Source organism: Lycorma delicatula, chromosome 5, assembly GCF_047948215.1.
Source record: "Lycorma delicatula isolate Av1 chromosome 5, ASM4794821v1, whole genome shotgun sequence".
Taxonomy (NCBI): domain Eukaryota; kingdom Metazoa; phylum Arthropoda; class Insecta; order Hemiptera; family Fulgoridae; genus Lycorma; species Lycorma delicatula.
The window spans coordinates 101,494,223-101,521,187 of NC_134459.1; the positions used below are offsets into that span (position 1 = coordinate 101,494,223).

General features: G+C 28.8%; 1 protein-coding gene across 2 annotated transcripts in view; it reads left to right on the top strand.

The window, feature by feature from the left end:
* LOC142325258 (hexosaminidase D-like) overlaps nt 1-26,965 on the top strand; it is a 670,113-nt gene that overhangs the window by 467,168 nt on the left and 175,980 nt on the right. For both annotated transcript variants that reach the window (XM_075366764.1, XM_075366765.1), the window contains one exon: nt 5,394-5,429. The gene's annotated coding sequence lies outside the window, so the exon portion shown is untranslated. The remainder of the gene's footprint in view (nt 1-5,393; nt 5,430-26,965) is intronic.

Genomic DNA, 26,965 nt, shown 5'->3' on the forward strand with positions numbered 1-26,965 from the left:
CAATTTAATTTTACAGAAAATAATGGAAATAGCTGTGCTATTTCCAACGTTTAACCTTCACAAAAGTTTTAGGTGGTTTTATTTTTTTTATTTTGTTTAAGGATGTTGAATGTAGTTGTTTCGAATTGTACTGTTATTGAATACCTTGTTTATTAAACATTTGCTTTAAGAAATTTCTTTTTTCTTTTTATTACGTTAAAAAAACTTAGTTAATCAACAATGACGAAGTTAAAGTTTAGTCTTATACTCATGTCGTTGCATTGTGCTCTTTTTAATATTTGATTAAAAAAAAAAGAAGAAAAACAATCTATTTACATGATGGTTAAAATTTGTAATGTCTGTCTTTCTCCCGATACAGAGTTACGTATTTACGCACGCGTAGTTAAATGTATACATTAAATTGGGTTGATAAAGCCAGCACCGTACTGCGCGTGTTGTATTTAATACAGATATAGCCTCGTGCGTTGTTTATTGAAGCCGTAGTTACCGCTTCGGCTCCTGGGTTCTGTTCCACCCCTTTGCCACAAACGTAACCCTGCATCAATGTTTGTTTGGCTTCTGTTTCTATCGTTCTCTACACATCGATTCCACTGTTTCTTTTTACTATTACACGATGGCTTTTTAAAGGATTAACTTACCTCTGCAGCGTTAGCAAATTCACTGTCATTATATATCCTAGTTTCTATGTAAGCTATTTAACGTGATATGTAAACAAATTGTACTACAGAGTTAATCACTCTTATTTCTTCAAAAGAAAATGAGATATAACTGTTTCGATAATACATTTTGTACTTGACCCTAACAGTAAAATAATTTTTTTTTAATTTTTTATATTTTTATTTAATAACTAAGATGTGATTGAGTTTTATTTAATAAGCTGTTGATTTCTCTTATATTAATATTAATAAGATTTAGAATCTGTCGTTAGGTAACTCAGATGGGGGTAGCTAGCGAGATAATAACAGTTAACCAATCTCCTAAAAAAAACTTAAACCAAATCCTAATTATTACTTGCTTTTATAAAATGTATAATATATTTGTGTGTGTGTGTGTGTGGGTGTGTGTGTTGATTTATTAGTAATTATGCTTAAAGATATTAATTACTATTGATAATTAACTGTTTTATATAAATTATTCATAATTTTTATTATCAATCATAATATATTTAAAATAAATAACTGATTACTTTTTTAATATTATTATTTAATAATCTGTCCCGAAAAACCGTTTGATTTTTTTTGTTTTTACTTATCTGTATGTTAGCATTTTACTGTTAGTAATCAACTAGCTTCAGGATCATATTGTTTTGATCATTCTAACTGTTCCACAATTCTCGTTACAAATAAACCTGATAGAGTGCGTATTTTAGAAAAACGTATAGAAAGAGTATTTAATTATAATTTTATTTTATTTACCGGCTTTTAATTAAAATATAATTTCACATTTATATTTATTTACCGAGTGAAACTTTTGTATAATTACTTTCGTTTTGGTATTTCATGTTTTTACTTCCTTGTACGAAGTAATGGAAGTTTTCTGATCGCAAAAAATTCGGTTTTCAGATTTTAACGGGAATATCCATTTTGACCATCCCTGAATCCATTTTTACTAGTTTCAGCGTGACATCTGTACGTACGTATATATGTATGTATATCGCATAACTCAAAAAGAATAGCTTTATTATGTTGAAATTTTGGATTTTAGACTGTTGTAACATCTAATTGTGGATCTTCCCTTTTGATTGCAATCGACTGAACCAAAAGTTTTCAAAAAAGCCCAAAATCCAACGAAGGTTTGGATTTTGGACTTTTTTTAACTGCAGTAATCAGCTCACATTGAGAGCTTTTCAACGATACTTCATAAGTGATACATATTTTCATTGGTTCCAGAGTTATAGCCAAATAAAATTTTAATTAATGAAATACTTGGATGTTACATGGGAAAGCACATCCGTTCGAATCAGAGTTGATCTTCTTTTCTTTTTTTAACTTTTTTTGTGTAATTTAAATATATTGATTTATTAATATTAGCCCGTAATTGTAAAAAAAAAAAAATACAATAAATAATTATTCAATAATAACAATAAAAAAATATGAAAAATATGAAAAAAAATTTCTGAAGTTATTAGTGAAACAAAATTTTGTATACTTTTAAAAATGTGTATATGTAATTTAATAGGCATTATTACATATGTGTAAATGAAATAGATTTGCTGAAACATCTGATTATTTAATATTAATTGAAAATTATAATTTAGAATCGTATTATTTTTGGATTTTCTAGTTTAATCTTTGTTTAATTTTTTTTTAAATTGTTCTAGAATTTCTGTTTAATTTTATCTACCTTAAAGTTAATTACAGAGTGACTGAAAAATAACCCTCACAAGAACAACTTAAACACTGAGGCATACATGCCCGATCTTTACTAAATTGCAAAAAATTCGTATCTCTTAGTTCATTACTCCTCTGAAATTGTTGGACAATATTCTCCTTAAGTCGGAGTTGATCATCATTTCATTTATTTGTCTTTTTGTTGCCAATCATTTAATTGCTCTTTGGTTTGATACAATTCTTCTGATCTTAATTTGTATACATGTTCTCAAGTTTTTCAAATTTTTTCACTTTATACCATGCTCTCTTAATATTTTTATTATTTCCTTGAACTTAACGTTTTCTTCCCCTTGATATTTATTATCTTAATCTTTTATCTCTTTAATATTTTTATCCTTTCTTTGTTTGCAAATTTTTCTTCCTTTTTTCTCTTTTCATTTTCATTTTTTTAACTTTTTTTTAAATTTAAATATATTGATGTATTAGTATTTATTAACCTCTGATTGTAAAAAAAAAATTACAATAAATAAATAATAGTTTGGAGTCAATATCTGCAAGGGGGGTTAGATAGTATCTCTGAGGTCAATTTTCTCAAAATTTAGCAAACATAACCGCACTTTATATTAAGCTCAGTACGTGAATGCATGCTTATCTTACCATTTTAAAAAATGTTTGTTCCCCAAATTCTGCCCGTTCCTCCAGAACCGAAAAAAGTTATATTTTTATTTATTACATATTTGTTTACGCCTTCCTAGGCGTAGTAGTAATGCAAACAATAAAAAATGAGGCAATATTGGGGGTTAAAGGAGCCAATCTTAAGTTTTAAAATATAGATTTTTGGAATCTTAAATTTTTTTTAAAGTTTTTTAAACGTAATAATAAAATTATAATAAATTTTTTTAAAAACTCAATCCTATGAAATTTTTTTAAAAGTTTTTTTCATTTATTTGCCAGATTCCGTGGCAGGGTGGTAACATCTCGGTCATTAATGTGAAGTTATCGGTTTTGTTTCCCAGTCAGGCATGACGTTTTCCATATGTTATTAAATTTCCACTTCATATTCCCATGCACAAGCTTCAAGCTTTTATAGCGAATCAAAAATGTCATTTTTTCAATATTTAAGAATAAATAACCAATGTCAGGAATCAACTTTGTTGTCAGTTTTTTACATGTCTATTTTACTGTAAAATTAGTTTTTGTGAAATAAAAAAAATGATTAATTTTTGTATAAATATGCTCCTAAACGAAAATTACAGTGTAGTGAGAATTACCTGTGTCATTAATTATCTCATACATTTTTTTTAACATGAATAACAGAACGTATTTGTCCTTTTTGAAACATGACTTTCTTAAGGTTCTTGCTTTTATTTTGATAAAACATTCTAAATTAAAACTTTGTTCATTGTAATTACGTTTTATCGATAACTATATTTGTTTAGAGTCGATAGTTATAAGAGTGTAAAAACTTTCTTGTTTAAAAATGATATTACAACTGTGCTGTTTTATTAATTAAATTAATAACAATTACAAATTTCAGTTAAAAAGTTTTTCAAAATTTTCAGCGTTCCTTCTATTTCATATTTTAATAATTTTCCATTTCACTGAAAACTGTTAATATTTTATTCCATTTATTACGGTATTGTAAGAGAAAATTAGAATTATCTTTTTTTCCAAGTAACGTCGTAATCAACTGTATTTTAATTAGTTGTTAAATTATTTAGCAAACAATTTGCATATTTTTATTTTCTAATACTCAGATTATAAATATTGTAATATTACTGCTAGCTTTGTATTCTATAAATTTTTAACAGGATTGAATATTGAGTTTTAATTAAAATTTGTTCGGGTAAGAAGTTAGTTTTTTATTAGTTGTGCTTTAGTTTTAAATGTACATATAAAATTTGTTTATTTTCTATTTCAACCATTTATCAGTATATGTGTTTTTTTTTATTTTTTATAGAGCATTAAATTATATTATGGGCATTCTATAAATGTAATTATTTATTGACGGATAGTTTATTTTTTGATTCGATTAGATATGGTTAGTGAAAATATTTTTTATTCGACTTTGAAATCGTTTATATTCGTAACGCGATTCCTTTTTATTTATTTCTTTTAAAGTTATATATAGTTAAAATGTATTTCTTTTACAATTTTAAATATTCATTTAAGCTTTATATTTTTAGCATTTTTATATTTTAAGCATTTAACCTTATATTGCTCCTGTATAATTGTAAACCTGAAAAAAATATTAGTCAATGATTCTTACCTTTTTTTAATAACAACAATAATAATGTTCGTTAATGTCATATATGAATTAATTTCTAATTTTTCAGCGGTAGTCTTTGTTTAATATAAATTAGATAAAAACTGATTCATAAGACTACTTTACTCTTATTTTTTCGTGAACCAGACGACTAGGAGATATGGCTGATCGAAATATTTTGTAAGATTCATTATATTAGTTAGTAAAGATTGGATATTTGAGGGAGAGTAGAAATTTCTATTTGTTAATTGCGTTAAATTATATCAGTATATTTTTGAATCTTAATTTAATACTTTTATGGCATATAAAGTTTCACATGCAGCAATTTAGCTCGGTCAAATCATGATATCAACGTATCGCTATAATTAGTGTATATGAATATGTGTGGAAATACTGAATTGTGAACATTTTTAAATTTGAAGTGCATAATTTTAAGTAATTGTCATATATTGCAAATGAACACACACACACACACACACACATATATATTTAGAAAAATAAATTGTATCGGGCTTTGAGGGAAGATTGCCAAGCGATCAAGAAAACTTTCAGGGATTGTCGAATATTGCAGATGGTATCTAACATCGACGTTCAAGGAAGTTCAGTAAGAATAAAAATCGTATTATAATAGAAATATTTTAATATATAAGGACCTATCGTTTGTTAGAATGCCCAGCTCCAACAGCTTTTTGATGATGATATCTGCCGAATATGTACATAATATACTCATAAACATAATTATGGATATTTTTTATAAAATTTATTTTGTTTAAATGTGATTTTATTTTATTTTACAGGACTAGGTGTAACCATTGGAAACGTTATTAGCTGAGGTATGTGTTCTTATAATATTCCATTTCTTAATTAAAACAACTTCTTTTGTAAAATCTAAGAAAATGAAAATTATTAGTGATTATTTGTTATGAATTTTGATAATAGACATCCCATACAATTCCCATTTTAATGTATAAGCAGGGATTTGTATTAAGCTAATTGTTGTTAGTGATTAATCCATTGGATTAATATTTGACAAGCCTGAATGAATACTCTTGTTACTCTTTTGATTATTAACTCCAAATTAGGATTACAAAAAAAAAGTAAATAAAATTTAGGAATACTTTTGTACTGAAAATAATTTCCTGGTTTTGTGATTTTTATTATATCAGATTTTTTTTTTTTAAAAGTGGAATTTCATGCCTACCTTCAACGAAAATCTTGATTACCAGAAAGGAAAGTCGAAAAAGTTAGTGTACTTAATAACTTAATATTAGTTCTGGGCAATATAAAGCGCGATATCCAGTACCACTTCCTTACGACCATGGAAAATAATTTTTTTATGACGAAGTGGACCCTAAATAATACTTTCTGTTACTTCAGTTTACATAAACCGACCTTCTCCAGTTAAAAAATAAATGTTTTTTTTTTTTTAAATCTGTACCAAAACTTCAAGTTCCTTTTTGTTTAAACAAAACGGATTTCGTTATTCAAAGCTTAATTTTTCTTTTAATGTATCCTTATTAAAATAACTTTTTCAAGTTCAAGTTGAATTTTTATTACCAAAAGGAAATGAATTTTCCTTCAATGTTTTTTTCTTGTAATTGCTTTGGAAGAATTCACTATAGAGAAGAAAATTTTTCATTAAAAAGCAAACGAGCTACCATTTAAATTAAAAAAGAAAAATTTTTTTAGATATAAACAAAAAACGTACCATTTACACGAGTATTAGTAAACAAATATTAAATGAGTGAAATTCAAGTATTTTTAGATGATTGGGGCAGTTTACGGCTTCAGTATGGGCAGAGAGCCCCCATTTGAAATTAAAAAAAAAAAGGAAACTTATTATAGATAATAATGATTATATTTCGACCTTCAAATTATTTTTTTAATGCATAGCGGTTAGATTTTAAACAAAAATGTCAAACGAAAAATTTCTATTATAAATATATTATGTTAAAGATACCGTATTTCAATCCAAGTTTCATTAAAATCAGTTTCGTTGTTTCATGAAAAATGTAATGTTTTTTTTTTCATAAACGGAATAAAAATGTTAAATTATATGTATACAACCAATAAAAATTTATTTTAATATTTAAAGTAAACTTTTCTCATACTACAAATATACGTGGGCCTTCAGATTTTTATTAACTGAAGTAGGCCTATAAAGAACTTAAGCTTTTGTCCAATGACTTTCGTCATTGAAAAAAAAAATACTAACCGTTAAAGTACGATTTGAATATCGTGATATTTCGATTTTTATTTTAATTTAAGGTAAATGGTTAAAGGGAAGGAATCTTAACCTCTATGAACATTTTTTTTTTTCACTTAGCCTTTTAAAATACTTTTAAATAAACAACGGTTCCAGTATCACTGTATTTCAGTTATTGTTAATTGAAGTAGATAAGGATAGTCGAGAACCTGGGAGATAAGAGAGCTGAAAATGTTTCGACGCCATTGGTTTTGTTTCTAAAAACATAATAGTATTATGTTAAAATAAAAAAAGCAGAAGTCTTTATATAGTCTTTATATATATATATATATGTGTAAATTTTTTTAATATCGCACTGTTTCATTTAAGGAAGATAGAAGATATAAAGGAACGAAAAGACCAAAAAATGTTTATTATTAAGTTTTCTACTTATTCTGAAGTGAAAATTCATTTTATTAAAAAATATATATTTCAGTTCAAATATTTCAATATTTTAATCGCTATTGAGTTGTGGAGTTAGAACTCTAACCAAATCTTGTACACTTCATCCCCGATTCTTATGATCAGACCTTAGAGATTTTTTTGTCTATGATAGCTTTGTTCACTTAACCAGTGGTTACTATTTATTTATTATTAAATCATATTATTATTATTATTACGGTTACCAAAGAGGGTGAGTTGTTGTAATTACCATATCGCTTTTATAATTCGAGTTGTAGGATTTAAAACGATGAAAATTTTTCAGATTAGTTATTTAGTTCCTGAGATCACTCCGAAAAATATTTACTTCTACTTTAATGTTAATAAATGCATAATGTATAACGGGATTAAATTATTTTTTAACGTTTCTGAAGTTACTTTTTTTTACGAGGAGGGAGAATCCTAGTTACGGACAAAGTGTCGGACCCTGTCGCAACTGGTTCCGCTAGTTGTTAAGGTGCGTATGTATTCCTGCGCCCAACCGACTAATTCTAACCACCTCACGAATTCCCGGGTGTCCCGGGGCCGGATCCGCAATCAAGCACTACACGGTAGTTGTTCTTTCTCTGAAATGTTGGCCCCTTCAGTGACGGACCCAGCAAAATCAGTTGCTTTCGCATTTAAATGTCTGACAACTGCCAGAGTTTCGGCTCGGTGGTGGTGGTGGAGCTCCATGAGCAAACCATCCAGAAATGACAGAAATTCCTCAATACCAGTATTCGGGGAGCATTAACAGGAAAAAACTGTTAGAACCCCGATGTTCGCCCACACAAAGCCTCTTCCTGAGCCACTGGCCAGTCTGGCACCCCAGTCTTAACAAAACCAATCGCAGTAGTTGATAAGGTGCCTAAAAGCCATACAGAGCCTGCAGTGTGGCGGCTCGGAGAGAAGAACTGCAGTGGACCGTTGGAGGGCCAACATCGGGACAAACATCAGCACAGGGCAAACATCGGGAGGTGGCCCTCCATATTTATAGTTAAAATTAGTTTTATATACTTTTCCTATATTTTAATTTGTGTTAAGAAATAATTTATAAAGACTATCATTTTTTTATATGGGTTTTCGCAGTATAATTTTAGCATTAGGTTTAGGTAAAAAAATCATTCAAGCATCTCATGATTAACTAAAAAATAATAATTAAAAATATGTTCGCAGATGGATATATAAAATTTCGTTTGCTGTTCAATCTAAAAATAAATAAAGAGGTTAATATAACATTAGAGTAACTTTACAAGAGTTTTATATAGCGGAATGTGCATGTTCTTACAATATTATCGACTGGAAGTGACTGACTGTACTGAATAAATAGAATGAAAACGCTGACTAATACTTTTACTGTAACTAAAACGAACTGAAATTAAGACTGCTGTATTACCGAATACAATAATATAGGAGGCTGTACCGTGCTTTATCATTATTGCGTTTTATTAATTTGCTGCTTGCTAGGCACTTAAAAAAATCTCTCACAAATCGGTTATTTTTTTCATTTCCATTGTTTTATTACCAACTTCTGTTAACGATATATACAAAATTTTAATTGACTGGAACTTTTCGTCTACTTTTCATTTAAGTGTTTTCCTGATCTACTAATCGGTAAGATACGAAATGGTTTAATTCATTAGTTCCATTTTAATATCTGATAAAATAAATCTATTTCTTTTTTTTCTTTGATATATATATATATATATATATATATATATATATATAATTTAATTATTTCTTGTAAATATTGCTCTTTCTAATGTAGAATGCTATTATAATATTATGTTAATATTAGTTCAAAGAGAAAACTATTAAAAAGTATTGATAAACTTTTGTAATGAAAAAGGTGGAATATATTTCATACTTTTGTGACTAATCAAATTTAATATTATATTTGTACCTTAAAACATTACTTGATATCTTATTTAATTATTACGTAAAGAATAAAAAAAGTATTTTTTTGTAGTGATACCTATTGTTTTCCTTATAGTAAATAATAATTACATATCACAGTCGCTAAATCTGCTCGGTACTTCAGAAATTTTGAAAAAATTCATTAGAAACGTTTTATTATAAAATTTAATTCGTCTGGCGTTGAGATAGATTATAAATATTATTGTTAACAGTCATGGATAAAACATACCAAAATTATCAGATATATATTTAATATACAGACTCTTACGGGCATCTTAATAATTTGAGAACTTCAAATTTATAATTACTAGAAAAAAGGTGAGCCTACGGCCCACCACAAAATTGTTTCATTACACATGATTTTGTTAAATGTTTTTGGCAATTTTAACTAAATACCGTTCATGAATTTAGCGTACTAACAACAACAAAAACTTCTGCAACAAAAAGCTTCAGTAATTTAAAACAAAATTGCAACAACAATGAAAAAACTAATAACAGGAATTGCAATAAATTTGCTTTAGTTTTTCTACAACAAAACAAGGAAATTTTCCATAAAATTAAAGCAAACAAATGCAGTTTCTACTTTGTTGCATTTTGCCAAGAAGCTTTTCATTCAAAATAAAATTGTGAGCACACACAGCAAACAAATAAACGCACTATGCTTCTTCATCCGGTTGATAAGTTAATATAAATTTGATCATATGAATGAGTCGTTTTTGAATAACTCGCATCTCAATCCTTCATTCTGAACGATTCGGAAACCTCGCTTCATTCAAAGTAAATATGTGAGCACTTTGGAGTAAACAAACCAACGCACCGTGCTTCTTCGTTTCGTTGATACTACTATTACAAAATTGTAATTTTAGGGAATATGGACTTAATTATTATAAAAAATATAGTTCCATTCAATTAGTTTCCTTTCACTTAAAATAAAAAATAATATTTAATCAATCTGTAGGATTCTAAATTTTTCAAAAGTTTTATTGTTACAAAATATTTAGTGAAATTTGAAAAGAAAATTTATATAGATAGAAAATCTTCACTTTCACGTTTGAATTTACTAAATTAAATAATCGATATGTGATTTTTTTCTCTTTTAATCTCCGGGACCACCGTTACGTATTACTTCAGAGGATGAAATGAATGATTTGTAGCGTGTGAAAATGCCATGCCTGACCGGGATTCGAACCCGGGACCTCTGGATGAAAGGCTGAAACGCTACCACTCGCGCCTCGGAGGCCGGCCGAAATGTGATATTGTAACCCAACTTACATACGTTTCATTAGTATAGTGAATATTTTGAGCTCGGTAACCATTCTATCGAGAATGTAAATTTTATTAGATTTGTAGTGTTATTGCGTTTAATCTTCTAATTTACTATTTAAAATTAAAAACCTTTTTTTTAATTTCATTATTAAAATTAAACACTTAATTTTACTTTTTCTCATGTCAAGTTAAATTGTTCTGTTAAACGATGTATTTTGGAAAAATGTTTTTTGAAGTTGGAAAAACTATTGAGCCATCAAATGGTACAAGATATACATCTTCCCTTTTTCCCTTTTTACTAAACGAGTAAACGTAATCTACATGTAGATAATTTAGTTTAATGTTTTTTTTAACCAGAAAATCTACTACAGAAGTAGCTGTTGTGTTACGTAAAGGTTAACTAATTGTTGGGGAGAATCTAACAAGTTTGTACGCACTTTCCTAACAAAAAAAAAAAAAAAATGATTACAATATTTAAATTATCATTAAGGTATAAAATAGGAATTTATGATATCTTTATGATCATAAAAGATGATGAATTATAAAAAATCTTTTAAAAATATTAAACTATGTTATTGACAAAAAAGTGGTTAATATATTGCTTGATCTTGATATCTTTTTGATAATAAAATATTAGAAATTTCAATTTTTTTATGAAAATCATGTTAAATTTTTTCTTCACGTCTAATAATAAGAAAAATGTTATATTTTTTTAGCTTTATCCCCGATTTTTTGAAAACAAACTTTAAGTTGCATATAGAATACTGTGTTAATTTTTAAAAACTGATGATAGTTTAAATTTATTACCCAGTGTTCATCTAGGCATTATTAAAACATTATGTTATTTCATTTTGTGTATTTTCCCACTGTAATTCGTTCGTAATTTTGTGTGCATTATTATTAACGAATGAGAATTTACCGTGTTTTTTTTATGTAATTTAAATTAAGCTGACGAGTTGATGTATTTTTATCTCGATTATAATTTCTGCTTCCTTTGTTTTATTAACAATATGAGTATCCATGTTTATAAACATGAAAAGAAAAAAAGCTCCGCAAATGATTATTCTATATTAATTATATGTAATTATGTCAACTCATATCCTTTTGCGTTGTTTAAGCGGAAAATTTCTTTTGTAACATGTAATAATGTGACATTATTAAACTATTTCATTACATTTTTAATTTATATTTATTATTATGCCTTTTTATTCTACGTAATTGATGTTTGTAAACGTTATTTTTATTTTTTACGTCTAAATGCCGTGGAAAAATATAGTTAATTTTTTATATTCTTTTCAACTAAGAAATATTCTAAATAAAAGAAATTTATTTATAAATTGTTATGTTATGTTGTTTTAAGCTACAATTTACTTTATAAGAGACTTTGTGTTTTAATGTATGTAGCACATTTTTACTTCCTTGTACGAAGTAAAAGAAGTATTGTGATCGTGAAAAATTTCGGTTTTCAGATTTCAATACCATTTTGACTAGTTTCGGCATGACGTTTGTACATATATATGTATCCCGCATAAGTCAAAAACGATTAGGCCGTAGGATGTTGAAATTTTGGATGTAGGTCTGTTGTAACATCTTTCTTTCTTTTTCCTGTTTAGCCTCCGGTAACTACAGTTTAGATAATACTTCAGAGGATGAATGAGGATGATGATATGTATGAGTGTGAATGAAGTGTAGTCTTGTACATTCTCAGTTCGACCATACCTGAGATGTGTGGTTAATTGAAACCCAACCACCAAAGAACACCGGTATCCACGATCTGGTATTCAAGTCCATGTAAAAATAGTTGGCTTTACTAAGACTTGAACGCTGGAACTCTGGACTTCCAAATCAGCTGATTTGGGAAGACGCGTTCACCACTAGACCAACCCGGTGGGTTCTGTTGTAACATCTAGTTGTACACTTCCCCTTTTTATTGGAATCGACTAAACTAAACGTATCCAAAAATGCTCAAAATCGCAAAAATAAAAATAAAAAATCAGAAATAATTAGTGAAGTAAAATTTTATGTACTTTTAAAAATGTGTCTATGTAATATAATACGCATTATAATGCCTATATTATGTGTATATGAAATAGATTCGATGAAACATCTAATTATTTAATATTAATTGAAAATTATAATTTAGAAACAAATTACTTTTGGATTTTCTAGTTTAATTGCTGATTAATTTTATTTAATTATTCTGAAATTTCTATTTAATTTTATCTACATTAAATTTAATTAGAGTGACTAAAAAATAGACCCCCTCACAAGAATAACATATACACTTAGGCATACATGCCCGATATTTAATAAATTGCAAAAAAGTTTTATCTTTTAATCCGTTACTCTTCTGATGTCGGATAATATTCTCCCTAAGTCGTAGTTGATCATAATTTCGTTTATTGTTTTTTTTTTGCCACTCATTTAATCGCTCTTTGGTTGTAACTCTATTCTTTGATAAATTTTTTGAAAGTTCATGATCTTATTGAAAAGTTTTTAATCGAGTGCACAAGTTGATATCCAAGTATAGCAAAAAATGTATAAATAACCTATACATTTTTATTTAATAAATTTTGTTAATTTTTTTTTCAGTATTTTTTTTTTAACTGTTATCATAAAATATAAACTGGGTTGTTAATTTTAAATTTTGTTTTATAACTTATTGCATAATAAACTTTTGAATTTTAATTTTGTTATAAAAAATAAATTTTATTACTGTATACGTCCATTGGCAATGAAGGATTTTTTTATGTTAATGATTTAATTGTTAAATGGTTTTATGACTGATGTCAACACTATTAAATGTCATTTACCGTTACTTAAAACTATAGAAATTGTTTTTAAATAATAGCTATTAAAGGTAACAAATTTGGTGATATGAAAGTAAGTAAAAATAAATAACATTTAATGAAATGTGATAGAAAGAAAGATAAAAAGTAATAGTAATAATAATAATAATAATAATGAGTTGTAGATAATCTGGGATATCTATTCTTACCTTATTAATTAGTTTCATGCAGTAGTATCACTTATTCATGAAGTAATAGTGCGCACATGCACATGCACATAGTCAGTTACATAATGTATGCTTATACAAGTTTGCACAACTCTGTTGCATTCTAGATTCGTTTGTCTAAGATGTTTTGTTAATTAGATTCAACCATCAAGCGGTGGGTGGGAGAGAGAGAGAGAGAGAGTAGATGAATTGATAAAGTTTAACAGCCAGCATCAATCTGAGAATCTTCTCCAAGGAAAGATCTTATGTTAATCTGCACAACCATTTTTTTAATTTTCGTCAAAATCACATACATTTTCGTATTTGTCAGATAATATTATTATAATATAGTGTTCATATCTAAAAAACAAAAAAAAAACTAGAATCTTAACGACTTTTTTCATTAGTTGTACACGTGTAATTTTATTTAATTATTTTCCTTCCAAATAATTTACTAAAATTAGTAGACGGTCAGAGCTTGTTCGTTTGCCATTCCCGTCTAGCCTGAGGGCTCTGGTCCCCTGAACACCCCTGTGTTGATTAAACTCATGCTTGTGAGAATAATAAAAATTAAAGCCTGTTCAATTTATAAAAAAAAAACTGTGTATTGTAATTTCTTCACAGCAACAGTTTGGTCAGTCAGTACAGACCTTAACTTTAAGTAATCTATGAATGTCCGGTTTCAAAACAGTCGGCTTTCATTTTAAAAATATTACTTCTAACTGATTACCGTACTTCGTAGGATAAAAATATATTTTGCCCGGTACTTAGCGTTACCAGACAAACACTACTAGAAGGTCACCGTACTTCGTTTCTGTTTTTTTTTTCTTTAATTACTTTTATTTTATGTTTTTTAGTCAAGTAACCGGAGGCAGGTGCAGCCAAGCGCGTCGCATATACAGTGTCAATGGTTGAGTTATTTCAGCTGCCACGTCGTATACCGTCGCATCCCTTAAAAAATGATAATTAAAAATACTGGAAATTAAATTGGTTTTTAGATATTTATTTGATGAATATTTGAAAGCCCCAATCTAGTGAATCTCGTTTAGTATAGTCGGAAATGAGGAAAATTTTCAATTATTGTTCAAATTTCTTTTACCTTCTTTATCCTTTTCAAGGTTGAATTACAGAAATCTAGAAATGTATTTTTAGATATTTACATGAAAATTACACACACCAAAAATCAAGTTGATATCTTCATTTATTACTTAGAAATTAAAAAAAAAAAATTAATTTTTTGTTACTATTTTAACCCTTTATTGGACTTTCAGGAAGTCCTTTCTTAGTATGTACTTACACTGTAAGAAGACCATGTACACAAATTTTCATCAATTTTCTTCAGCAGTTTTTGCTGGATGTTGATGAATCAGTCAGTCAGTCAGGTTATGTTTTTTTAAATACATAGATATGAATTGATATGGATATAAGTCGATCTCCGTGTCAAAGTGGTAGGACCTAGGCCTTTCATCCAGAGGTCCTGGGTTGGAATCCCGATCAGGCTAAACATTTTTCACACGCTAAAACATTTCATTTCCATATCCCACGCACAAGCTTTAAGCTTATCTGGTGATATCATCAAGTAAAAAAAAAGAAGAATATTCCGGTGTAATAGATTTAACTAGTAAAATATACTCATTCACTCCATTACTTTCCGCGCCGACACTTTTAACCTCAATATATTATTTGCATTCTATTTATGTTCAATAATTACTTTGAAGTGTAATTTTTTCTTCCCTTACACTTCTATTATTGCGTTAAGTAGCCTTGCATATGTATGAAGTTTTTGTACAAGTCACTGAAATATACGAGGGTTATCTCTTAAGTAAAGACCGCTGGGAAATTTCTCTCTCTAAGATTAGCAAACCTGCGTCGTTCATGGCCACGGTAGTAATGTATACATTTTATTGTTGTCTGTAAGTTGTCGCGATGTAGTATCTTTGATTATGTGTGATTCATTACGATATAAAATGAATAGGAAAATCGATGTTGTCGCCAACTGTGAAATACATGGAGTCATACGTTTTTTAGACCACCAAAACGCTAAGCCGGCTGAAATTCATAGGCAGTTGGTTTCTGTGTTCGGTGATAATGTAATTAATGAAAGAAACGTCCGAAAATAGTATGAAAGGTTTAGAAATAACAGAATTAATGTGCATCATAAAGAACGTTCGGGGAGGCCCTCGATAATCACCGAGGACTTGTTGAAACGCGTCGATGATGAAATCAGAAAAGTCGTCGCTCAACGATTTCTCACCTGGCCCTTCTTTTTCCTCATGTTTCAAGAGCTGTTATCGGTCGCTTTGTTCATGACCATTTAGGCTTCAGAAAGGTTTGTGCGCGTTGGGTGCCGCACGTCTTAACGGAACGTCACAAAAAAATCCGAATCGGCTCTGGTTTGGAATTTTGATGTGCTACACAGAAAAAGGTGATGATTTCCTTAATTTAATTGTTACCGACGATGAAACATGGATTTTGTATTACATGCCAGAGAGAAAACGGCAGTCAAGTGTATGGCGTCATCCTCAATCACCAAGCAGATCGACAAAGATCAAGCCACAGCCTGATGGCCACAGTCTTTTGTTATCGATTTGGCATACTGCTAATTAATTTCATGCCACATGGAACGACTATAAATGCAGACGCCTACTGAGAAACTCTACTTAAGTTACTGCGCGCCATTGAAACTCGGCGATGTTGGCGGTTAACCGATGGCGTTGTCCTGTTGCACGATAATGCACGTCCACATGTTGCGGGTTCGACACGTGATTTACTGAGAACATTTGGATGGAAAATTTACAATCACCCACCATGAAGTCCGGACTTAGCTCCTTCTGATTACCATTTGTTTGGGAAATTGAAAGAAATTCTGAGTGGTAATCAATTCGATGGTGAACATAAAAATAGTGTTAATCAGCGGCTAAATGGACTGGCGGCAGAAGAATACGACGAGGGTATATTTAAGCTGGTGTATCGCTACGATAAATATCTTAATTCATGTGGCGATTGTATCGAGAAGTAGTATAAGGTATGTAGTTTAAGAGAAATAAAAAATATTGATAAAGTTTCAGAATAAACGTTTTTACAATGAAATGGTCTTTTAAGAGAGGTAACCTCTCTTAGACGATGAATATTTCATGTTTGATGAACAGTATTTAGTTTTTAATGCCTAAATAGTATCACATGTATTTTATATCTTAATCCACGAAACGGATGATAAAAAACTTGTTTTTTTAAGTATTTTGTTTACGTACTACTTTTTATGAAAATTTATTGTATAAATCAAGTTTTTTTAATTTCTACCTGTTTGTTTACATGTTAATATATGTCAGGTTGTTTTTTAAATAATTAAAGCCTGTAACAAGCTTATTTTTAAGCCTTTTTTCTTTCATTGCTTCAATTTATCAATCCCAACTTTCACCAAGTACTGATCATTGTAATTTTTTTTTTTCTTAATTAAATTTATTCGTTCGTATTCCTTTGTTTTTATCTTCTTCATGCTGGCTGACTTATACAAAATATGAAGAAAGGTACAAAATGTTCCTCCAGTTAATTTTATTAGACGCCATTCTTTCCAGGTTTTGTATTCCTAACAATTGTTACTTTGCATGATAGGGCTTATTTTAATCTTGATCTGAATCTTACGCTTTGTATTTTTGGGATTAACTTGATAGATCGTCTTGCATTCTATCATCGTTTATTCAATCTACATTTATCTGAAACTATAATCATTTTCGTTTTAACTAAAGTTTTACTTTCATACTGAAAATTACTACCCAAAATTAATTTAAAAAATGATTTATATATGTTATAAAAATTATTTAATTTAAATGTTTATTAATTATAAAATTAGTGCGATTTTGCGACCTAGTAAAAGATTCTGGAAGAATCATCGGATAAACAATAAAATTTACTATTCGAATCGATGTATTATCAGTCGATGACGTCAACGCTATTAAAGTATAATCAAGATTTATTAAGGCAAATATTATTTACATAAAATGAGAATATCTGTTTTTTGAGCTTCATTTAAAGATTGATTGATCACCAGGAAAAGGAAAATGGGAATTTCGTAATGAGATAGGTGGAAAACTAATTAGTCCATTTAAAGTTTTTTGATCAGAACTTTGCTTACGTCCTGGGTTGATATCGGTTGATATTGGGTCCTCGGTTGATATTGTTGAATATCGATAAAGAAATCGATATTTTTTATTTTTAAGGGAATACATTTTTTATTAACAAATAAAAAGAAAACAAAATCAATAAATTTTGTTTATTTAAACTCTTATTTGAGTTGATTCACTCAAGTAATGTTTATTCAAGATTTTATCATAACGTATTTGTTAGTTTTTGAATTAACAAGTACTTGGATATAGGGGCATAAATTAATGAGTTGTTTCAGGGATATTTTCACGAGTAAATCACTTTAAAAAATCCAACATTAAAAAAAAGAGTACTTCTTTCTCATCAGTAAAAAAGTTGTTCTATAACTTCTTTTTTATTTTCATTTTGGGAATAGCTAGTTTTGATTTATTAGACTTGCTATAACTTTACCGATAAGTAATCGCTTCGTAATTACGGTAAAACTTTGAGAATAGTCTTACCCAATCATTTTTCTGGTAACTTCTAGAATTTAATTTTATTACTAAAATGTATCTTCAAAAAAAATTAAAAAGAAAACTTTATCTATTTCTTTCATCACTTTTATACCTGACTAGATTTTACGTAAAACTCTCAAAATAAAGACTGCTTCATAATTTAATGTTTTATTATTTTCCACTAATCTGGATGTTTATGAACAAACCAGTTAATTACGTTTTTTTTTTGTATTGCTTACTTCAATCCAAAGTGTATACGTGTGTATATCTTATTTTTTAAAAAGAGTTTAAATTAACTGTATAGAAATATATATGTATAATTAAAATTTATCATTATTACAACAAGGAAAAACTTGTATTTGAAAACAGTGCAGCCGAACTGAACTCAATTTTGGAATATTGTATCAAAAGATGTTTCAAGAAAAAATCGAATTGAGCCGGTAAATGAATTTAACTGAACGGAGTTTTGGTCTAGAAATTAAACAAATAAATTTTACTCAAATAAAATTTTCAATAAAAAGGATTAAATTCATAAAATACGAGTATGTGTATCAGCAGAAATTAAAATTCCCGTGTAAAAAATGGCGGCAGGAATAAACGAAACCCTAAAATAAAACAAAAATATACATTAAGCTTTATTGCGAAATAGGTATTTCTTTATTCTAATGATATTGTTTGTTATTAACTAATCCAAAAAATTATTTTTTTTTGCGAATTACTTTTTGAGAATATTAAGAATTCCTACAGCCGAATGATTTATTAGTATTTTTGTCTCTTCTCTTTGAACATATACTGGATAACCTTTCGTGGTTGTGCTGATTTTTATAATGATTAAGATTTTTTTTTTTATAGATAGCTTAGATAGATGATCGACATAAATTTTTAGTGCACCTCCGCTGTTCCACGTTTACCTTTAAGAATTTTTGCAGTCGATATTTACGCCCTTCCAAATCTATAAGTTTTTTCCCACGTTTTCACAAAAACGAAAATTCAATATATACGTAACCTACAACAGTCGATCTCGATTACTTCTGATCAGTCGTTCTACTCATTGCTGAGCGTCGTGATCCCATTGAAAAGCCATGGGGATGTCAAGGGAAAATTATCAGTAGTGGTTTCCCGTTGCCTTCAATTCATCACCAAATCCCGTTTGCTCATCGACTCAGTTTCCTGTTAAATATATTATTAAAACGTTAATAAAATTGTTATTTCACATTATTTTTTCCCTACTAAACAATTAGATGGATATCAATAACCACTGACTAAAATTGAATTAAGTAAAATGGGGCACAGTTAACCTATTTACCGGGACTCCGTTCGTTCATCTACAATGATAATCTCGTAGTTCAGTTCCGTAATTTTTTTTTCAGCGGGACTCAGAGGCGCAAATTCTTCCGAAATAAACATTTTTTAAAAATAACTTGTTGTAGATGATAATCGACTAAAATACAACAAACCTCTGTGACAAGATAAAATGGTGGTTAAGTATGTTCTTGCGAAGTTAATTGTGCACTACCTGTTCTAGCGAGAATTTTTATCACCTTTCAATTTTAAAATATATTTTTCAATCGTGTACTGATTATTTTTAACTACAATACACATGTTTTTACAGAGCTTTTCAAAGCGAACATACCTGTTCTTTTTTTAATATAAATTACGAGTACTATTCCTGATATTAAGCTTCAAACTCATTGGCAAAGATATAACTTGCTAGTTGTAAATAAAGTCACGTTTATATCGCTCCTCTCAAAAAAGAAGGAGAAAAATTGCTTGTGATCATCTATTTTGGTGCGTATGGAATTGTGAGACTCGGGGTTTTATTTTAGATATTTGAAACGTGAAATGAAACAAAATTATGATCAACGATTTTATATTACAGTAGTCTTTTTTTGTTGTATTCTTCTAATACAAAGACATAAATTTAATGTTTATGTACGGAATTTTTCACGTATGACAACATGTAAAATTCATTTCCATCGTTATTACGGTGTATAAAAATGTCTCTGTATATGGGTATTTGTGTGTGTGTATATGTGTTTTTGTGCGTATTTTATTGACGAGTTACTAACGAACATTGTCTGAAGATGAGCATTGCATCGCAGGATACATAAATCCATATAACAATGGAAGGTCACAGCGTCTCCAACGTATATAACGCAGTCCATCTTACGACTGCAAGCTGCAGGTGACTCGCCTTGCATCTCAAGCACTTGAAACTTGATTTAGGCCATTAACCTTACGTATTTTTTTCTCTTTATTCATGGATTAACCTTGATCAAAGTTATCGACTGAATTTCATGCAAGAGTAAACACACTTAATGAAACTGCTGACGTTGTGCAGTTAAATTTTATTATTTTCTCTGTACTTGCATATTATAAGATTCTTTCGATAATTAATAAATTTAAATTCTTTTTATTTTTGATTTATGAGTAATGTAACTTAGGTAGTACAAAATATTTTCACCTACTTTATGAAACAAAGGTGATATGTATGACAAGTACATGATTTGCAACTTTTCCTTATTAAAGTTATACTATTAAACATTCTACCGCTTAATTAACCTCAACGATTAAATTATATTAGTTCTTAAATTAATGATTTTTTGATCGGTAATATATATATTTCTAAGTATGTCTAATTTTGACTGAATTGTCCATGTAACCCCCATTATTACTCGTATATAATTTAAAATCTTTTGTTACTTGTATATTATATTTGAAAACACAACCGATGAATCCTCAGTAAAAAATTTTGGGGAACTTTTATAACCTACATAAAGGATTGTCTGTACTCACAATTTTATTTTCTTAAAGCTAACGAACAGATTAACACAGATTGTTTCATTAGCCCAAAGTATTTTTTCTTTAAGGTGCCTCCTCTTTTTACTTCCTTGTACGAACTAAAGGAAGTATTGTTATCGCCAAAAATTTCGGTTTTGAGATTTCAACGGAATATCCATTTTGACCATCCCTGAATCCATTTTGACAACTTTCGGCGTGTCGTCTGTAACTCTCATAACTGAAAAACGATTAGCCGTAGAATGTTGAAATTTCGGATTTAGGACTGTTGTAACATCTAGTTGTGCACCTCCCCTTTCGATTGGAATGAACTGAAACAAAAGTGTCCAAAAAAGCCCAAAATTCAAAACAGCTTGAATATTGGACCTTTTCTTAACTGCAGTAAGCCCTCATTGAGAGATTTTCAACGATATATCATAAGTAGTACTTATTTTCATTGGTTCCAGAGTTATATCCAAATGAAATTTTAATTAATGAAGTATTTGGATCTTAGGGGAAGGCACATCGGTTCAAATCAGACATCATCTCTTTTTTTTTAACTTTGGTTTAATTTAAATATATTGATTTATTAATAATTATTAACCTCGTTGTAAAAAGTTTTTTTACGATGAATAATAATTCATTAAAAACAAAAAAAAAGAAGAAAAATATCAGAAGTTTTTAATGAAATAAAATTTTATGTACTTTTCATTTTAAAAAAAATGTGTAAATGTAATTTAATAGGCGTACAATGAATTCATGTGTTGTCTAAATCATTTTTTTTTTTAAATTAACCATCAAAGAAATCGTAGCGGGAGCAAGAAGGAATTTTTATGTTTTTCTGATCTTAAATGTTGCTCAGTATCGCTGGTACCTGCATGGGCTAATTCTATACGACACTTTTCACACCTGATTTCCGATGGAGTACTTCTTTGTTTTATAAACGGGTACGTAATTTGTAAGTTAACATTAAAAGTGCATTTAATTTTAGGCATTTTTGAAATTATGGGTTCGCGTACAAGGAATCTAAATTGACGCACGTATAATATTACATTACAAAAGATGCTGTTTACTCTTAACCACTGTTAATTGTTGTAACTAACCTCAAAATATTCATAAATTGTGCGGTCGATTGTCATCATGCAGGCGCTACCGTTGGATTTTTTTATTTCTCGCGCCTTTTTTTTAATTAGTTACGACGGGTTGCTCTCTTTCTGAAAACGGGACATTTCAGCGTCCTGAAGCTGTGTTTTGGGACACCGGGATAGACTACCCAAAAACGGGACAATCCCGTTCAAAACGGAACGTATGGTCACTTTAGGTATACTTCCACTTCCTTGCATCAAGACAGAAATTTTTCCAATGCAATATGTACAGAAAAATGTAACAAGGATTATATTAAAACTAGAAGTAGACTTAAATCGTCAATCTACTTGACCCGTTTAAAAGTGTAGTACTTCAGAAAAATCTAGTTATTTCAAAATCGAAAAAATGAGTTTTTCACATGCATCCAGACTTAATTGTTATCCAAGTTCGTAGAGAATTAACTTTCATCAGAAACTATACTTATACTGTTATCTCAGTAAAACCCTTTTTAAATAATTTTGTTCTGTAATTATCTGTATTCTATTTTTAGGTATGAAGGGTCAATTACTATTAAGATGTTAAAGGATTAACGCGATATAAATTGTTTAAATGTTGGGTTAGAGTAAATGTTGTTTCACTTAAGTTCTTAACTCTTACATACTTTACACTTCAAGGATATTTCAAAGTACTTATTTTAGTGAAATTTGCGTATCAAACGACCCTATTCGTTATTTTTGTAGTTTTACTTTGAAGCGAGAACTAATTTTATACCGCATATTGGAATCTTTATATATTCAATTCTATAAGTCATTTATTGTAAAAAAATGACAAATTAGATTATTATCCTCTTTTTTATGTTGTTTATTGGCTATACTATCTAAACGTCATACGTAAATTATAATTAATTTATAAATCTTTCTGTGTTAGTTTCATATAATCATCAATTTTTATGTACTGCATTCCTTCATTACAAAATGTTGTGTATTTGACGAATGAATTTGCGTTTCTATTTTTATTAAAACTACTACAAAAAAATCTTTAGTAACAACCTAAAATAAATGTATAAAAACTTTATAATCGTAGTATTAAGAATATATCTGTATTTTGAGATAGCATTTAACGAAAAACGCGTCATTAAAATGTTAAAAGTTATTTCAAAGTATGCTAACACTCCAAGAACAACTAAAGAAAGTCTTGGTTTTAATTAATATATAATTATAGTGAAATCCCTAGCCAACGATAAATTGACCTGTACTGAGCTTTTCATTCGACAAAGTTAAATGAAGACCTATTTAAAGTTGGAATTATTTAATTAATTTTTTCCCTTTTAAACGTAAAATTATTTTCTTTTTTAATTAAATGTACGGGTTTCATTTTAAACCGTTGTAACGTTTAATTTATTGTAAGAACCTTGCTTTTAATCTTTCATTCGGTTTGAAACGATTTAAAAAGTTTAATGTGGTTATTATTGGCTTTGACTAATTTAATATGATTATATAATAAGATAACATTTAAGAATTATAATGAAATTAATAACGAGGAATTGAATAAATAAGATTTGTAAAGAGCTATTAAAGAAAAGAGTAGATCCGATTTAATCCCTTATTTTATTCTTGTACAAAGTTGAGATAGAGGGTTCCCAGGATAGGGCAAATAAAGGAGAAGATGGTTCAGATAATAAGGCTATTTGAAATGTTCTTTTTCCATTCCTTCTTTCTTTAGCTTTCTTTATACCGATAGAGATGGAATGAATTCAGTACATCACGTATTTTCTTTCTTCCTGTCACTTCCTTTCTCTTCCCTGCCCTATTTTCTTTTCTCTTTGTCAAGTGTCGACGTAGTATATTTTGAGTTCAAAATTCTCTCTGTTTTGATGTTCTTGAAATGTATTTCGATTGGTTTCGCTGCTGTTTCACGAGCACCTTTCGAAATTCAAGTGTATAAAAAGTAGTAGATGCGCATTACTTTTGTGTACTTTTTGTATATCTATAAATGATTTAATTTAAAATAATGCTTACGTTTGAAAATAAATTAGAGAATTGCTCTCTGTCATTATATATAAAAACCTCTCGTAGTTAAAAAAATGAGCTTTGAAATTCAATTTTCTTAATTATCTTTCTTATTTATAATTTATTTTGTTTTCCCACTAGAAAATCAGCAAAACAAGTAGGAAAATAACCCAAAATAAGAATTAAGAATAAAATTAAGAATTTTATTTTATTTGTTTTCCTCGTAATTAGCGGGAAACAAGTAAAACAAAAAAAATTATGAGTGGATAAAAAATAACTTTTCTTTTAGCTTTAATGGGTATTTTTTTCTTGTAATAGATATAACTATTTTAAATCGATGTTTATTCTAAGTTGATTCAAATAAGATCTGTGGTTATCTTTTTATTACAATATGTTATAAAATAACTAAAATATAACAAAAAAAAAAAAAAAAGAATTGTGTATGATGTAGCTTGATTATTTTTAACAGTAGTAAATAAATAAAAAATTATGAAATAGATGTAAAGAAAAGAAACTTTGTATTTACATAGTAAACCTGAATTTTTTAAATTCGATTATGTAGTTCATCTGATATTTTTTTCATTTTTCGTAAATTTTTATAAAATATATTGATTTTTTCCAGCTTAGAATATATAATTCATATTTAAAGTCTGAACCTTCTGAAACTGGAAATAATTTAGATTTAAAAAATTTTAAAATTATGGGTTATCCCTTTTTTGATCCCATCACCGAAAAAATCTGTGAGATATATCTCGTGTTTTATCAATCTATTCAAGGACTGTATCCGCTAAGATTCAAGTTTTTATGAGATCCAGACAGATCTGAAAACAAAAGTCAGAGGTCATAGAAACTGGCAATTTTATAGGTTATAAAATTCCTTTGCTGACAAGTTACCTTGATTTGCATAGATTATTATAGGTTTAGTTTTTTTTTTTTTTTATTGAATATTAAGTAATTGCTGTCCTGTAATTTTTGTTAGTAATTGAAAAATAAATCTAAATTTTCAGATTTTTAACGTACGCCATCTTCCAAGATATAAGAGATAAAGTAAAAATAAATATTTTAAAGCCCTAGATAAAATTCTCAACAATATTTGAACAAAACGTTTTAAAATTTCTATTATTTACTTTTGTGCTTTATTGAAATTTTTATTACGCACCCTGTGCAAAAAAGAAAAAATTCAGATGTACAAGAGTAGAGAATTCATTGGAAGATTTCGGCGGTATATCAAGAGAATATGACACATTCCTCTTTAAAAATTCATCCAGGTATGTGTTGAATTATGAAACATGAAACAGAAATGTTTTTATTCGAAAAGAACAACCCCCTTTTCCAGAAAAATCTTTTAAGATTAGAACAAATCTAATTTTTTTAATGTATACGAAGTAATTAACGTATTTGTGAGTTATTACCAAAATGAAAATCTCTACCTAATTAATCGTAGCATGAAAAATACAGTTTTATCTCATTTTACTGATAAATGTATACGATAAGGTGATGTGGCTTGCCTAAACTTGACCGAAAAACTTTTTTAATATAGAGAACGGAGATATCCGTTCGACCAGGTAATATTTCTTTGTTTTAAAAATTTTATGAACCGATTTGAAACCAGGAATTTTTCGATTTGTAAACATTAGCCAATCTTATTCATGTACTAATAGTACTAATGATATAGCCTGACTATGCCCTGTGTTGATATATCTCTGATATGGTGTATTGCCGTTCGAAATGCAATTTAATGCGGAACGGAGATGTACATCTTTACAATACTAGAGAAAGGGACAACTTGCGTCCCCAACAGCACAGAACAATGGCTTTTGAACGTTTGCTGTCGCAAGTTAGTGTAGGATTAATTAATAGGCTCCCAGAGGATTTCAAACAAATTCCCATTCTGAGTCGGTTTAAATCTCGACTAAGATGCCTTTTGGAGCCTAAGGCGTTCTACTCTGTTGACGAGTTTATGGATGGCCGCTGGGATAATTAATCAAAATTTTTTAAGGGCAGAGCCCGATGTCAAGAGATGTGAATTTTTCATGAATAATACGTTTTGTACGTTTGAATGGGTAAAAAGGACTTTAAATTTAAAAAATTTTAATCAATTCTGTAGACTTTTAACTACATTTTCTGTTTTGCAGACGTTTGTGATGCAATTTTGTATTTTTTTTTTACGAAATAAAAACATTTTTATTATTACAGCCATTACATAGCATAACCATTTTTCATCCAGCCGAACTTATTGTTTCATACACCAAACCTACTGAAATCTAGCCCTAGTAGTGATAACTTAAGAATGTTACCTGTGACTAACTGTATGATAAATATCATTATTCTCAGTCAAATCGATTAAACGCTTTAGATTTTTAACGTACACAAACAGAGATAAAGTAAAAATAAATATTCTAACGCCCCAGATACCTACTAAATTTAAAGCTATGAATAACGTACATTTACAATCTATAAATAGTGATCTGTATATTCTTACATTGTCTATTTCGTGCTGAGGTATTAGTAAAAGTTGCAAAAGATTATCATGAGATCTTCCCAAATCCCTACGCTAGATTCAAGGGTATTTGAGTAGATGCAAGAGTTCTTTGGTGGTTGGGTTTCAGTTAACCACACATCTCATGAACGGTCGACCTGTGACTGTACAAGACTATCCTTCGTTTACATTCTTGCTTATCATCCTCGGAAGTAATACAGTGGTTCCGGATGCTAAACAGAAAAAAGAGTTATAGTACAATAGTTCACAAACTGTGTGAATAAACCCATATGCGAATTCTGACCAGAACGTCTGGTACAATGAGTGGTTTTCCCGCGAACGCAAGAATTGTTTAACATGTTTAGCCGGTCGTTGTCGGGATAAAAATCATTTTCAATTTTTGTAAATAATAAGGTAATTTTGAAAATTTTATTATTAAAATTGTTTTTTTTTTTTTTTGGTTCAAATTGTGCAAAATGTTGTCAGTAAGGACCTTTTTTGATATTTTAAGAATGATTAAGTCAGCGTGGAGAGTTAAGTTCGGTCTCATTTTTTTGTTTTTATTAATTTAAAAAATTA